Source organism: Contarinia nasturtii, unplaced genomic scaffold (genome assembly GCF_009176525.2).
Source record: "Contarinia nasturtii isolate CC-2019 unplaced genomic scaffold, AAFC_CNas_1.1 Cnas_scaffold_993, whole genome shotgun sequence".
Classification (NCBI taxonomy): Eukaryota; Metazoa; Arthropoda; class Insecta; order Diptera; family Cecidomyiidae; genus Contarinia; species Contarinia nasturtii.
In genome coordinates this window covers 1,697,883-1,710,736 of record NW_022198340.1, presented here as the reverse complement: position 1 = coordinate 1,710,736, position 12,854 = coordinate 1,697,883, and positions in this window count along the sequence as shown.

The window sequence follows — 12,854 nt, the reverse complement described above, 5'->3', positions numbered from 1 at the left end:
GACGTATGTGGCGCTGAAAGGACTTTTTACTTAAAATTTTCGAATCGTACTTAAAGATACTCCTTCTATAAACTGTTATATGTACTTATCGCCAGAAAACAGAAAACTAGGTTTAGACACTCATACAAATTATTATATAAGGTTTTATAAAGGCAACTTCAATTCATATTTATTAAAATTGATTAAACAAACATAACGGTTATTGATAATGACATAAACTAGCAAGTAATTTCAAAAAAATCAAGTATTCACATCTTTGAAAGTATATGAAATATATGTTACAAAGGCTTAGACGGTTTACATTAAACACATAAAATCAAAAAGGAATAGATTTTTATGACAAAATCATATGAAATACTTTTATAATAAATTCCGAACACAACATGAAACAATACTGAACACAAAAAAAAACAAGAAAAGAAGAAAAAAGATCTTGACTTCTTTCGCCAAAAACCATTGAACCCTATAACATCTAAAGAATTTCCCAAACCCCAGTGTCATAAATCTCTATTTTGAAAACTCACTCAAGAATAGATAAATATATTCGTTTGAACGTAAACGAACGAGAACAAAGTGTTGTAGTTATGTCGTTCAATTTTACCGTTCACATTCAATTTATTCGAAATCACTTACCGTTTTTCCACATAAAAGTGCTGAAAAGAACGGAGACCGATTAAAAGGTTAAATATGTATAATACCGGGAACCAAAATTATTTAATTCACACTGTGCGCACGACGAATGGACTCAGCCACATACAAACCGAATGTCTCTGATCTCGGCGAAATGACGTAAAAGAAATACTGAGCATGTCGTAGGTTCAAATTTTACTATCTGATGGCAAAAACTCAAAAGCCGCTCAGATTAGCGCAAACATGCATAAGAAAGCGAGGGAAGGGAAATAAAACACAGAGATAGAGAATATTGCGGGTCAAAAAAGCGCACAAAAAAACTCAACGTGCGACCATATATGCAGTCAGACTTCATATTGCGTAAATGGTTCAAAGAGATTATTTCGAGGTGACAATTAAAAGGCGTGATCGCGTTTTTTTTTCTATTATTTCAATGTGATTTTAACTTGGCTATTTGCATTGAACCGCATTTCATCGTATTAAATCACTCGATAGCGCACGCTGCGAAAGAAAGAAAAAGAAGAAAAAAATCAAGCTGTAAATCAAGCAATGAACCCATAAATCGCACGTATTTCAAATCAAACTGAAAAAAATGCCAAAGAAACAATGTGAACACAAAACTACACATAACTTAATTTAACTAAACGGCCGATTAAATAACTTTCCAAATTTTAACAGCGCTTTGAATGTGTTTGACTTTGAAGAGAAACAAAAGTCGGCTCAATGTTTCTTTCTTTTTTTTGCCAGAAATAGATTCAAACAAGTTGCATTATTTGCTTTATCGCCGTGTCTTGGTGCTTCAAAATTTTCGCGAGCGAATTTTTTTCCGAGATGTGTGTTTTCTAATCTGGCAATTACCCATGATTACGTTAGCAAAAAAAGCATTTTTATTTTGATTTCATTTATGTTATGAATCCTGGGCGTTAAAAAAAAATATTAATTCAATTTTATTCGGTCTTGCGAGAAATGAAACAAAAAAGATTAAGTAAGAATCAACAATGAGTGTATTCATCTGAGTCAAATCAATTCCAAATTAATGTGAAATGTATTTTTTTTTCGATAGATTTCCACACCGGTAAAACTGGCGAGGAACGTCACACCCGTTTAACAATATGCATAAGTTCGAGACTGTGTGATAAATCGAATGTGGCAAGGGAACGAAGCGATGAAATGAAGAGTGAAAAATATATTGACGAAATAAATAATGATCGAATATTTATCGAATGACCTTGATTGAAGGCGGTACAGCACAATCTTCGCGAATATGCACAGCTCGGCCAAAGAATAATGAATAAAACAACGGCGATGGTTTACAAGCAGACAATAAAACCAACAATGAGCTATAAAATGAAACAGCCTCACCGACAGAGAAACAAAAAGAAGAGAAACAAATCAATCCATATCGAATGGGTCTGCAAGAGGAGAATGTAAAAACGATTTAAATAAATATCTGATAATCGTTATTTCCTAAAGCAAAATTTGGGTGCAAGACCAACACAATGTTGTATGCGTCTATTGCACATCGAATATAATGGCGTTTAATCGTTAAAAATATGAGCGCGCTCAAAACTCTTCATTTCAACTAGGGCGATAGCTAAAACTCATAATTTCGACATTTCGCAAAAAAAAAACAACAACAAAAATTCTCATTTTCAAACCACAACTATTTGCTGTACCAAAACCGATGCTGTACCGCAATTGCACATACACCATACTAAATCCACACACAATGGCCGTTTAATTTATTATCATTTATGTTAATTTATTTTATACGCTCTTTTTATATATATAAATTTTCGGTTGCTCGACGACGCTTAAAGATCGTTGTTTCGACACATTTCTTGCATTTGCCCATTCGACACTGGATGAATTTTTCGTTTGTTTTTCTTTTGGCTTTGGGGCGCACGCAATTTGTGCGAAATGACACCGACGAACGATGTGTGTATGTCGAATGGCGCAAAAGGGACGTCATTGTTACAAATTAGTTGATAATTAACGATGTGAGCATCACAAGTAAACATTTATGTGAGCATTGTTGGGAAAATGCCTACACCAAGCGCCGGGATAGATCAAACACGTATTGTAGACACAAACGGATATAATCTATCGGAATGGTTGCGCCGCGCGTGTGTAACAATGAGAATAAATGCGATGCATAAATCGTTTATCAAATAGAGTTACGGCAACGATGCAAGAACATCATAAAGCACACAGTTCGCTCGTTTAGCATCCGTTGCAATTTTATGATTGTGTACCAATGTAAATAAAAAAAGGGAAAAATACAGCAAATTAACAAATAAATTCTGAATTTATTTTTGTAGTGGTGCTTAAAATGTTCCCACTTTGTGTGCCATGTTGCATTTTTTCGGTTTGAAGTAGCCGCAATTTTGTGCATAATACAATTCGATGAAGTTCTGCAAATAAAATCCATGAGGAGAGACTTTTATGTGCAAATGCTTGGACAGTTTGACACAATGTGGTGTGTTTGTGTCGCGGCACCGCTTGACTTTGGCTGCCACTATGAATGTGGCCCGCACGATTCCGACAGCCACCAATTTTCATATATATATTTCCAAAATTGACCTCGTTATTTTTCACTTGGGCCAAGTCAAATCACGCGGTTCACATTATTTCGTTTTGTTTCACTTCGTTTGTTGTGTCTTTCATCAACTTAAGTACTACCATTGGGAACTGGGTATGCTGCGGCTGTGGTGTACGATCGGTATTTCGCATGCATTTTTCATTATTCATTCTTATTTGCCAGTCTTCGCAATGGTGGCTTGCTTTTTTTGTTAATCGCCGTGAAAATATACTTTCTGGGTGCTGATTAACATCAACCAAAAACGTCAATACATAAAAAAAATTTTTTTTTGTTAAACGTAGACTGTTGCAAAAACCGTTGTAATTTCTATTATGATTTTTACAGTTTGTGCGGAAAAATTCCGAACCGGTTTACCTTTTCCTTCTCGTTGAACAAAAAATGGGCTTTACTTTCAAAATCATTTTTTTTATGTTTAAATTATTTTTAATTACAATTTTTTTCTTGTCGGTCGAAATTCTTTTTCAGCGTGGTGAAAAATGCGTACCACAAAAAAGCGGTTATAAAGTAAAGGAGGCTGTGCGACAATTGTAGTAATTGTAATATTGTTTTTTAATGTTAAAGGTTTTTTTTCTACCTTTTATGGACCGACGAGCACGAGCTTGGTCTTAATGAGTGTATGGCATTTTAACTAAGAATGAATATACGCTCAATGAATGCTTGATTGATTATTCTATCGAGTCGAAAATGTTCACACCAGCTCGGAACTCGGTGCACTTCGTGTGCAAACAAAGTGCTAAGCTAATATGAAAAATACTTGACATTTTCTGTACGTGTATGTATTTTTTTGTCTCTCCCGGTCGCCACTTTAGATTTTGATTGTCGCATGTTTTTCACCAGCGTGAAAAAACAAAATGTGCAATTTATTGTATTTTGTCATTTGGTCATAAATCCGTGAAACGACACAATCGATTATTGATACGGTCTAAATTAGCCAATTGGATTTGTGCACCCAGGACCCTAGACTCGATTGACGAAAAAAACAAATATACAATCACAGCACAAACCAAATTATAAATCGACATTCGAATGTATGCGAAAAGTGACTGGGCGCGCGACATGATCGCTATCGAAAAATATCTCGAAAGTTTGTTTTTCCATGAACCGCACCCGAACATATAAATTTCATATAGAACTGCATTGAAATGACACAAAAATAACAAAATACCCACAAACGATTGAAGATATAGAGAGAAACCGCTCTGACTATGGAAATAAAATCGGACGAATTATTATGACAACAAACAATAGCGCGACACAACAGTAAATGGTCAACGTAACCAATTCGAGTTCAGTCAATTCTACTGTTTGTTATTAACGGTGATTAATTGCACCAGCGATAGGCGAACTGTTTCTCTATTTTTATTTTAAAAACAAATATCTCACCCAAGATCAAACAAAACAGACACAAACAATAACCTTGATGTAATTGATTTTCGAGTCAACTCTCTCAAACTCACACACACACACACACATTTCCGAAATAGCAAAACGCACTGTCAAACCCAGTGCACAGCACACATAAAAAGTGATTGGATCCATTTAATTGAATTAACTATGATTTTTTATCGGTTGGGATTTTTTTCGTCTGAATAATTTTTGGGTACACAAACAAAAATATGAATTTCAATCGACCGTACATTGCACTCGACTTGTTGAAAATTGAAAACTTTATGACACATTCAAATTTCAACGATTTATTACAGTGAGCATGAACATAGAAAAAAACCATTTTAAATAATAATAATATAATTAATGAAAAGGTGATTTTTCTTTCTCACGATTCAATTTTCAGGGCCAAAGGTTAAGTGTTTTACAGTCAACACTTGACGAAATACCAACGATTTGTGTGCGTTCACGACCAGATAAATTTCGCCTCAAGATACAATTAAATGCTTTTCAATGTGAGAAATAAAAAAAAAACTCCCAAGAAATCAAGTTTTTGCTTGTTTGTCTACCTTTTCAAAGGTAACGAACAAAAAAAACTGATAGAGGTGTAGAAAAATGCACAAAGTAGCAAAAAAAGGTGAAATTAAAGACACCGGAAATAGATGATTCAAACTTAAATACTCCATGTAATCTTCTTTCAATTCATTGCTTCAGACATTTGGAGCTCTCAAATTAAAAACAAAAACAGGTGACATATCTTTCACTTTTAAATCAGCTTTTAAGTAACCACTTTCGTTATCAATCCATCAATGTTGAAACGAGAGCATACCCAAAAAAATTCGAATGACTTACAAAAAATCAGTTCTTGACTGCTCTCATCAATATGTATATTTCGGGAACTTTTTTTCTTTTCGATTGTTTGATCCATTTCATTTGCTCCTCTAATAAGAATTATTAAACTTTCAAAATGAATTGCGATCCCCCAAATGTACATTATTTTGAAATGAATGGCATTTACTTTGAACTGAGAAATTCCATTCGCTAAAAATGAAAGTTTTCATTGACGAATCTTGTCAAACAAGCTTTGCTCCAATTGATTCATCAAATGAACCATATTCTTTTCCTCTTTCTCGCCCGATTCTTCTTTCGTCCAAATGAGTTTCGATTTCAATGGAAAAAACGAGAATGAAGAAATTTCCCCGATTTTTCATTTCTAACATATTGCAATCAAATGCTGAAAGAATGTTAATGAATACAACGGATTTAAGGTCTTAATTTGTGTTCAAAGAACATCTGTTGCACGAATTCACTTAGCGTATCATTGATATATCATTTTGGGTGTATTATATTGTCATTACTCAGCATTACCAGCAAATTTATTGAATTAATGCAATGGAGCCGGAACCCGAGTTCATTATGGTATGTATTCAATGAACTGATTTTTTTTTCGTGGAATAATTCCAGCATTAAATGTGTGTCTTGGCATGAAATGTGTCAATAATAATAATTTGACATTGTGTGCGGTCAAATGTTGAATAATTTGATTTGGTCAATGGAATGAAAAGACCAATAAAGTGGTTAATTGTATCAAACATTTAACGGTGGCTGACAGATAATTGATTTACACCATTTTTTTCCCTTCATTTTTTCGTGAGCAATTTTTGAAGTTTTTTTTTTTTTGCAAAATCATTTTATAAATTGCGCCAAATCACTTTTTCTTGAAATAATAATTATTTCATTCAAGTAAATATTTGGCGAACAATTATTGAAATTATCGGTAATAAATCAGGGGTAATTTAGTTTGGGGTTTTTCGTTGTGCACGCGATACATTGAACACAAATAAGAAGTAGCAGAAGCGGAAAAAATCACTTTATCGACTTTATTGGTCGTCATTTATGTGGTAATCGATGATGATCGATATATTGTTCAATTAAAATTTCAACTGTTATAAAAAAAATTACAAGAGTACTTTAAAGTTTAGTACACGTTTTCAAAGAATTAAGTTATTTCCCTTCGAAAAATGATTAAAGTTTGTGGAAAAGAATAGTATAAACCACAAGAATCAACAAGACAGATAAAACAAGTAATCAAAGCGAGAATGGAACATCTGCATCACCCATCAAATAAATGAAATATATGAGATCAAGTTTCTAGAACGCGTTCACATGAATTCTGTTCGATTTTCGAAAGTATTTCTTTTCGTAACAGAGCACGATGGATAACCTTTGTGCATCCTTCACATAACTAATCAAAAGATGAGACGAGTATGTTGCAATTGCCGATTTAAATGCTGTACAAGATGAGACGACACACGAAATTTGGATATGTGCAAGAGCTTGATCATCTCAATATCACGAAAGCAATAGCATAAACTGCATTGTGCGTACATTCATCCTTGGTTGCTTTTTAAGAGTAAAAGTAGTCATTCGTTTTATTCAAGTTACTTTATTACTGGAAAATATTATTATCGCGTTTTCGTGCAATTGTCGTCGCATCACACCCATTTTTTTTGCGATGCGCGTGTACTTCGCATAAGCAGTAAAACTGGACATGCGAGCATTGGAAGCACAAAAAAACCGATCGTTAAAACATTTAAGTGAAGATGAAAAGTTAAAATGTGATTTTTTTTAAAAGAGCGCATTTTATGCGATGCAAGTAAAATTTGACATTATTGACTACATTAAATATCATCGCCAATTTATTTCATTGACCATTGACTATGTGCATATGGTGTGGTGACAACCATTCAATGGTTTTTATGGAAAAACAAGAGAGCTAAAAATAATCAAATTTACTGGTTTTTCTTTAAACAGTTTATTACATGGAAAATTAATTATGCAGTGATCTTTCGAGCAAATGCTATTTTACCGTACACATATGTCATCTTTTAATTAATTGAATAAATCCAAACTGGAGTAAAATTCAGTAGATACATGGTTTCAACATATGCTAATCGAGATTGCAGACTTTATTCCGCCTTGAATTGAAACAACAACTAAAATCAAGATTTTATGCGCAAACAATTGGCTGTCTCATGTACAAAGAAGTCGTCTCGCATATTTGGATCGAGCGCGTGAGTGCGTGTGTGTGTGCGCGCATTCAAATAATCAGGTTCAAGGTGAAATACAATCACGATGGGCGTCGCTTTTGGCTTTCAATAATATTTATTTCCCGAAAAGAGATTACCGAGACATTTATTTCGTTTAAAGCAATTACTCATTTTTTTCGGTCTTCGGACCGATGTAAAATACACACACACACATACAAAATATTATGACTCATAAATTTTTTCGGTTATTACTAGTTTTCAATGCGAAAATAATGTTGACACATTGTTTGAAAGAAGAAAAACTATATTAGTTTTATTACACTTAAATGGTGAATTTGTGATATTTGAAATCAGGTTTTTCGGCAACAATACGTCATTGGATTTCCATGCTTGGTAATTGACAAACGGAATGAAACTTACAAAAAAGTGACGTATTTATATCTCTTTTATTGCTTAATAATTTATTAGACGCGTTTTTGATCCGTTAATTTCTGTTGTGGCATGCTGAAATTGACTTTGCATTACATTCAATGATATGCGTTTCATTTCAAGAATCAGAATCAACCACAATTAACCAAAGTCACAAATGTGCGCATTCAAATCGATTAGAAATCCAGTTTATTATAAAATGAAATGCACGCAATGTCGGAAATCCGATCTCGCTGCGAATTCAAATGTAATCGCTCAAAACGTTAATCGATCCCGACATGAATCGGCACACACACACCAAATTGAGAATTAAATCGATCATTTATCCATGGCAAAAAGGTGAATTTGTTCAAATGTGTTGCAAACAACGTGTTTGGCAGTGTTTCATTTCAAACGATTCGACGTTGTCAAATCGTTTAGTGTTTTCATGGTGTGGCCCCGTGCATCGGTGAAAGAAAAACCCAAGCCTAAAATCTACATTCCGCAATCGATTAAATATTACACACATACTCAATTGAGACAAACGATTCCACTGATATTTCGCTTTAATAAATTTGTTCCGATTTGGTGAACGCGCGTTGCCATTTCAAAATTGAAATATTCACCAAAACAAAAATTGATATAAATGTGATATTTCTTCTCTCTGCTCATTCTGTCTAAGTCAAACACGAACGAAGCAAAAATAAATTGATGGCAAAGCAATCCACGCTTTGTGCTCATGCGAACAAGAAAAAAAAGCTGCAGCCAAATGGCTTTTCGATAAATGCATTCCAAGGTGTACGTAAATTGAAATGTGCACTCGCGCAATGTGCACCAGAGAAAAACACCAAGTTGAAAACGAATTTAAAAAAAAGCAGATTTGATTTAATTTTTTTTCGTCGATATGTGTGCGCGATTCGTCGAATGTCATAAATTGTGCTAGAAACCGCACGCTATCGACTGCGGTGCGCCATCACAAACAACACACTCAAGCCGCCGATGATGAAGATGAAGAAGGAACAAAAAACGGTAACATAGGCAAAAAGAGGCGATTGGCGCGCAAACAAGATGCAATCACATAAATTGGTGAAAAAAAAATATGTTTCTTTGGCGATTCGTTTGTGACTTTTGCGAGCAAGACAGAGCTTGAGAAAGAGAGAGAGAGACTCACTGATATGTAGTATATATTCAAATTTACGTAAACTGGAGAATGTGTCTGACAGTTGAAAATTAAGTGAAAAACAAATGTGAAATAGTGGCAGCAGCCTGAATGGTGCGCATTTTATTTTCAATCCATCGAACATTAATCACTTTGAGAGAGAGAAAAAAAACCGAATTTGAATCTCTGCCCATAATGTACGAAGTAGCATGTGTGAGTAAAAATGTTTAATCAATTGCTTAGCAGCTCGTTGATCTTAAAATCGAAGCCGGTGCAACAGCAGTGATTGCTTCTGCTGCTGCTGCTGCTGCTGCTGTTGTTGTTATTTCTGTTGCTGGTGCGTGGAATTCTCGAAATGCTTGAAACGTCAGTCGGTTTTTTCTGCAATGCACTCAAAAAAACGCAAATCCAAACGAACAAACCGAATTCGAATTGAATTTGAATTAAAATGGTGTGTAAAACATGCTGAATGTGCTAAAAGATTTATTCCGTAAATTGGTTCGTATTAATCATTGCACACTTCGGCCAATAATAGTTAATTATATTGGCACGAGAGTTGTGCGCGCTTATCGAGAGCGCAAATTTACATTTGTAATAGCCACACGGCCATGGAGTCGACGTACGTCGTTGCTATATTTTTTCGGGCCGTAAACAATGTTTTCCTTAAATTCAATTAGGCGCTTTTGATTGAATGGCAAGTGGTCATTACGTCAATTTTGCGGTCGTTTTTTTTTCCTGATCGCCGATCTATGTGGTTTATGCGCATAAAAATCGTGCGCGTACACGCCTTAGACAATATAACGTAATGGCCAAATGGGAAGGACTTGAAATGTTGACCTTTCCGGAAGCGCCTGCAAGCAATAATCCATTTTCGAGTTCTACATCATTCTCTCGATATATCGATCGATATTCAAAACTATAATATCACCATTATAATTTGATCTTATCCTATTCGTTTCAATCATATATATTTCCATACACAACGCTATCTTATACTTTATCTAATGTTTTAATTTATGGTTTTCACCACAATTGATTTTTTTTTTTGCATCTCGTTTGATTTTATTTTGAAATTCAGTGATTGACTTCAAATGTAAAGACATTTGTTTTTACCTTTAGAAGCCATAGTGATTCGATCGTTATATAAAAAAAAGTCATAGTCATAATAATAAAATCAAGTGGTGTTGGAAGCTGAACCGTTTACCTGCGGTCAACAACAGCATACACAATTTGCAAAGAAAAAAAAAGAATTGAATTGTCACATAATGGTGTCATTATCGAATAAGCTCGCACTTAATAATGTAATCATAAAGTAATGGCAATCCGCCCAAAATCCGACAATAGATCGACAAAATCATGATTTCTAATTGAAAATTTCGATAAATTATTGTTGAATTTTGTCACATTTGAGTGGTGCACCCACACCCAGATGACCATATTAATTAATGGATCAAACACTTTATCCAATTCACGATCGCAAACTCTTAGATATATATGCAAATACGCAATAGCAAATGGTGTAGATACATTTTTGCGGAAAGGTTTTTTATATGATACTTTATAGGCTGTGTGACATGTTGAGTGTCTACTTATCGTCAAATAAATTTGTGTCCGAAAAGAAAAGACACACACACACATATGCCAAAAAAGCATTGACCAAATGTAAATTGATTCGTATTATGATCTATTCGGTCAGTTAGGCAATTGAATCGAATGTCGTTTATTAAATCATTACCCAAAATGGGCAAACATTTGTTGACAATTCAATTGAACAAAATTTATAAGTTATGACTTACGGTCCAAAATTGACATCGAAAATTATTAACACACCGAAAAGCCGTTTGTAGTGAATTGTGACAATTTTCATGATGAATATATCTACATTCCATGCATTTATGCGATACGATGTGTCAAAAAAAAATATGTGTATGTGTGTGACGGGTGACTGGCAATTACTAAATCGAGTGCAAAAATAGCCATGAGTTCGTTTTTCACTTGGATTGGCATTTGAGACGAAAGAGAATCCACCACACACACATATTACAACATGTTAAACATTTTTCGAAATAATACTAATCACACCACATTCGGGGGAATGGAGACTACCATTCTAATTCAATTGTCCATTTTTAGGTATAGAATGACTCGATGCTGAACAATCGTTTAAACAAAATGTAATGAGACCACTTTGTGCCCATTGCGATTGAGAGACACGCGCTCATTCGGCCGTTCGTTCACCATTAATTCGGCTACAATAGACTAATAAGACAATCTCATGCCCTGTAATTAAATATCCATACATTTGAGACCGGATAATTGTTTCCCAAATCGAAAAAATGCCCGTGCATCGGCTACAACGTACTTTCATGCTTTAATTTGATCCACCGTTCAAGAATTCTATTTTGTTTCTGTTCATTGTTTACCATTTCGCATCTTTGAATGAATGGGTGCGAATTTTGGGTCAACACCTTTTGTGTGAGTATCGGATACCAGAGTCTCATTGCAAACAAGCAGCATAAAATCGTGAAATCGGTAGAAATAAAAGTTGAAAATGTGAACTACAATTAGTTTCACGTATACACTCATTCTTTAGTTGAAATGGTCAATTCGCAAAGTCGATTGGGGCTTTTTTTTTGGTATATTCTTTGCGAAATACAATAGTCTACGTCAGTAACATACGCGATTTTTGAGGAACGAACACAAAAGCTTAAGAAAAATCTAAATACCAATGCATCGTCACTGCCAAAAACAACAACAATAACATTAGCAGCAATTTAATAAGAACAAAACAAAATGCATACACACATACAGAGACACACGGATAGACAATCGAACGGTCGAAGCGAAGCAGACATAATCGCAAAACCGAATAATTGTAATGTCGATTTTGTGGAAAACAAAAGCCAAAGCTATTCAGTGCATGAAAAAGAACATATGCATACGTCACTCTACACGAATCGACAGACTCAAGTCACCACAATGTGTACAATCTCTATCCAATTGAAATGGAATTGAAAAGCAAAATATTGAAATAAAATCAACACACACACGTACATATACAGACAAAAGAAAAATAATAAAAGTAAAAAAAAGGCCGTGCGCGAGCGCGTTAATTTAATATCACAGGTCATTCTCAGAGTGCATAATAGCAGAAAAACAACGACAATAACAACAAGGCAGTGAATTGGACTTCGAGTGTATCTATCTGTACTTCGCAATCTTCTAACCGGATCAAAGAGACTTCAGAGAGACGAAAAAAAAAGAAACAGCACTACACAGACGACACAAAAGGCTAAGAAGCGGAAAAATGCGCTGCCGATTTGAAAATATTATTTCGTGCAATAAGCCTGTGTGCTTTGCCAAAGCAAATTCCCTCCATGATCCATGGCATTCGAAATCAAAATGGATTTTTTTTGGTGTGTCTGCTGTGGCCAAAAACAAAACAACAAACGAACAACAACGAAAAAAAATCTCCGAATCGATTTCGAGATCAGAATATAGTACATTCATTCTGTTCGATCTAGCGATTTGACTGTGTGTCTATGTTGCAGCAACAGTTAAAAAAACTGATTGTTTTCAAATTCTCAATGCAACCGAACGACAATCACGTATGCATAAA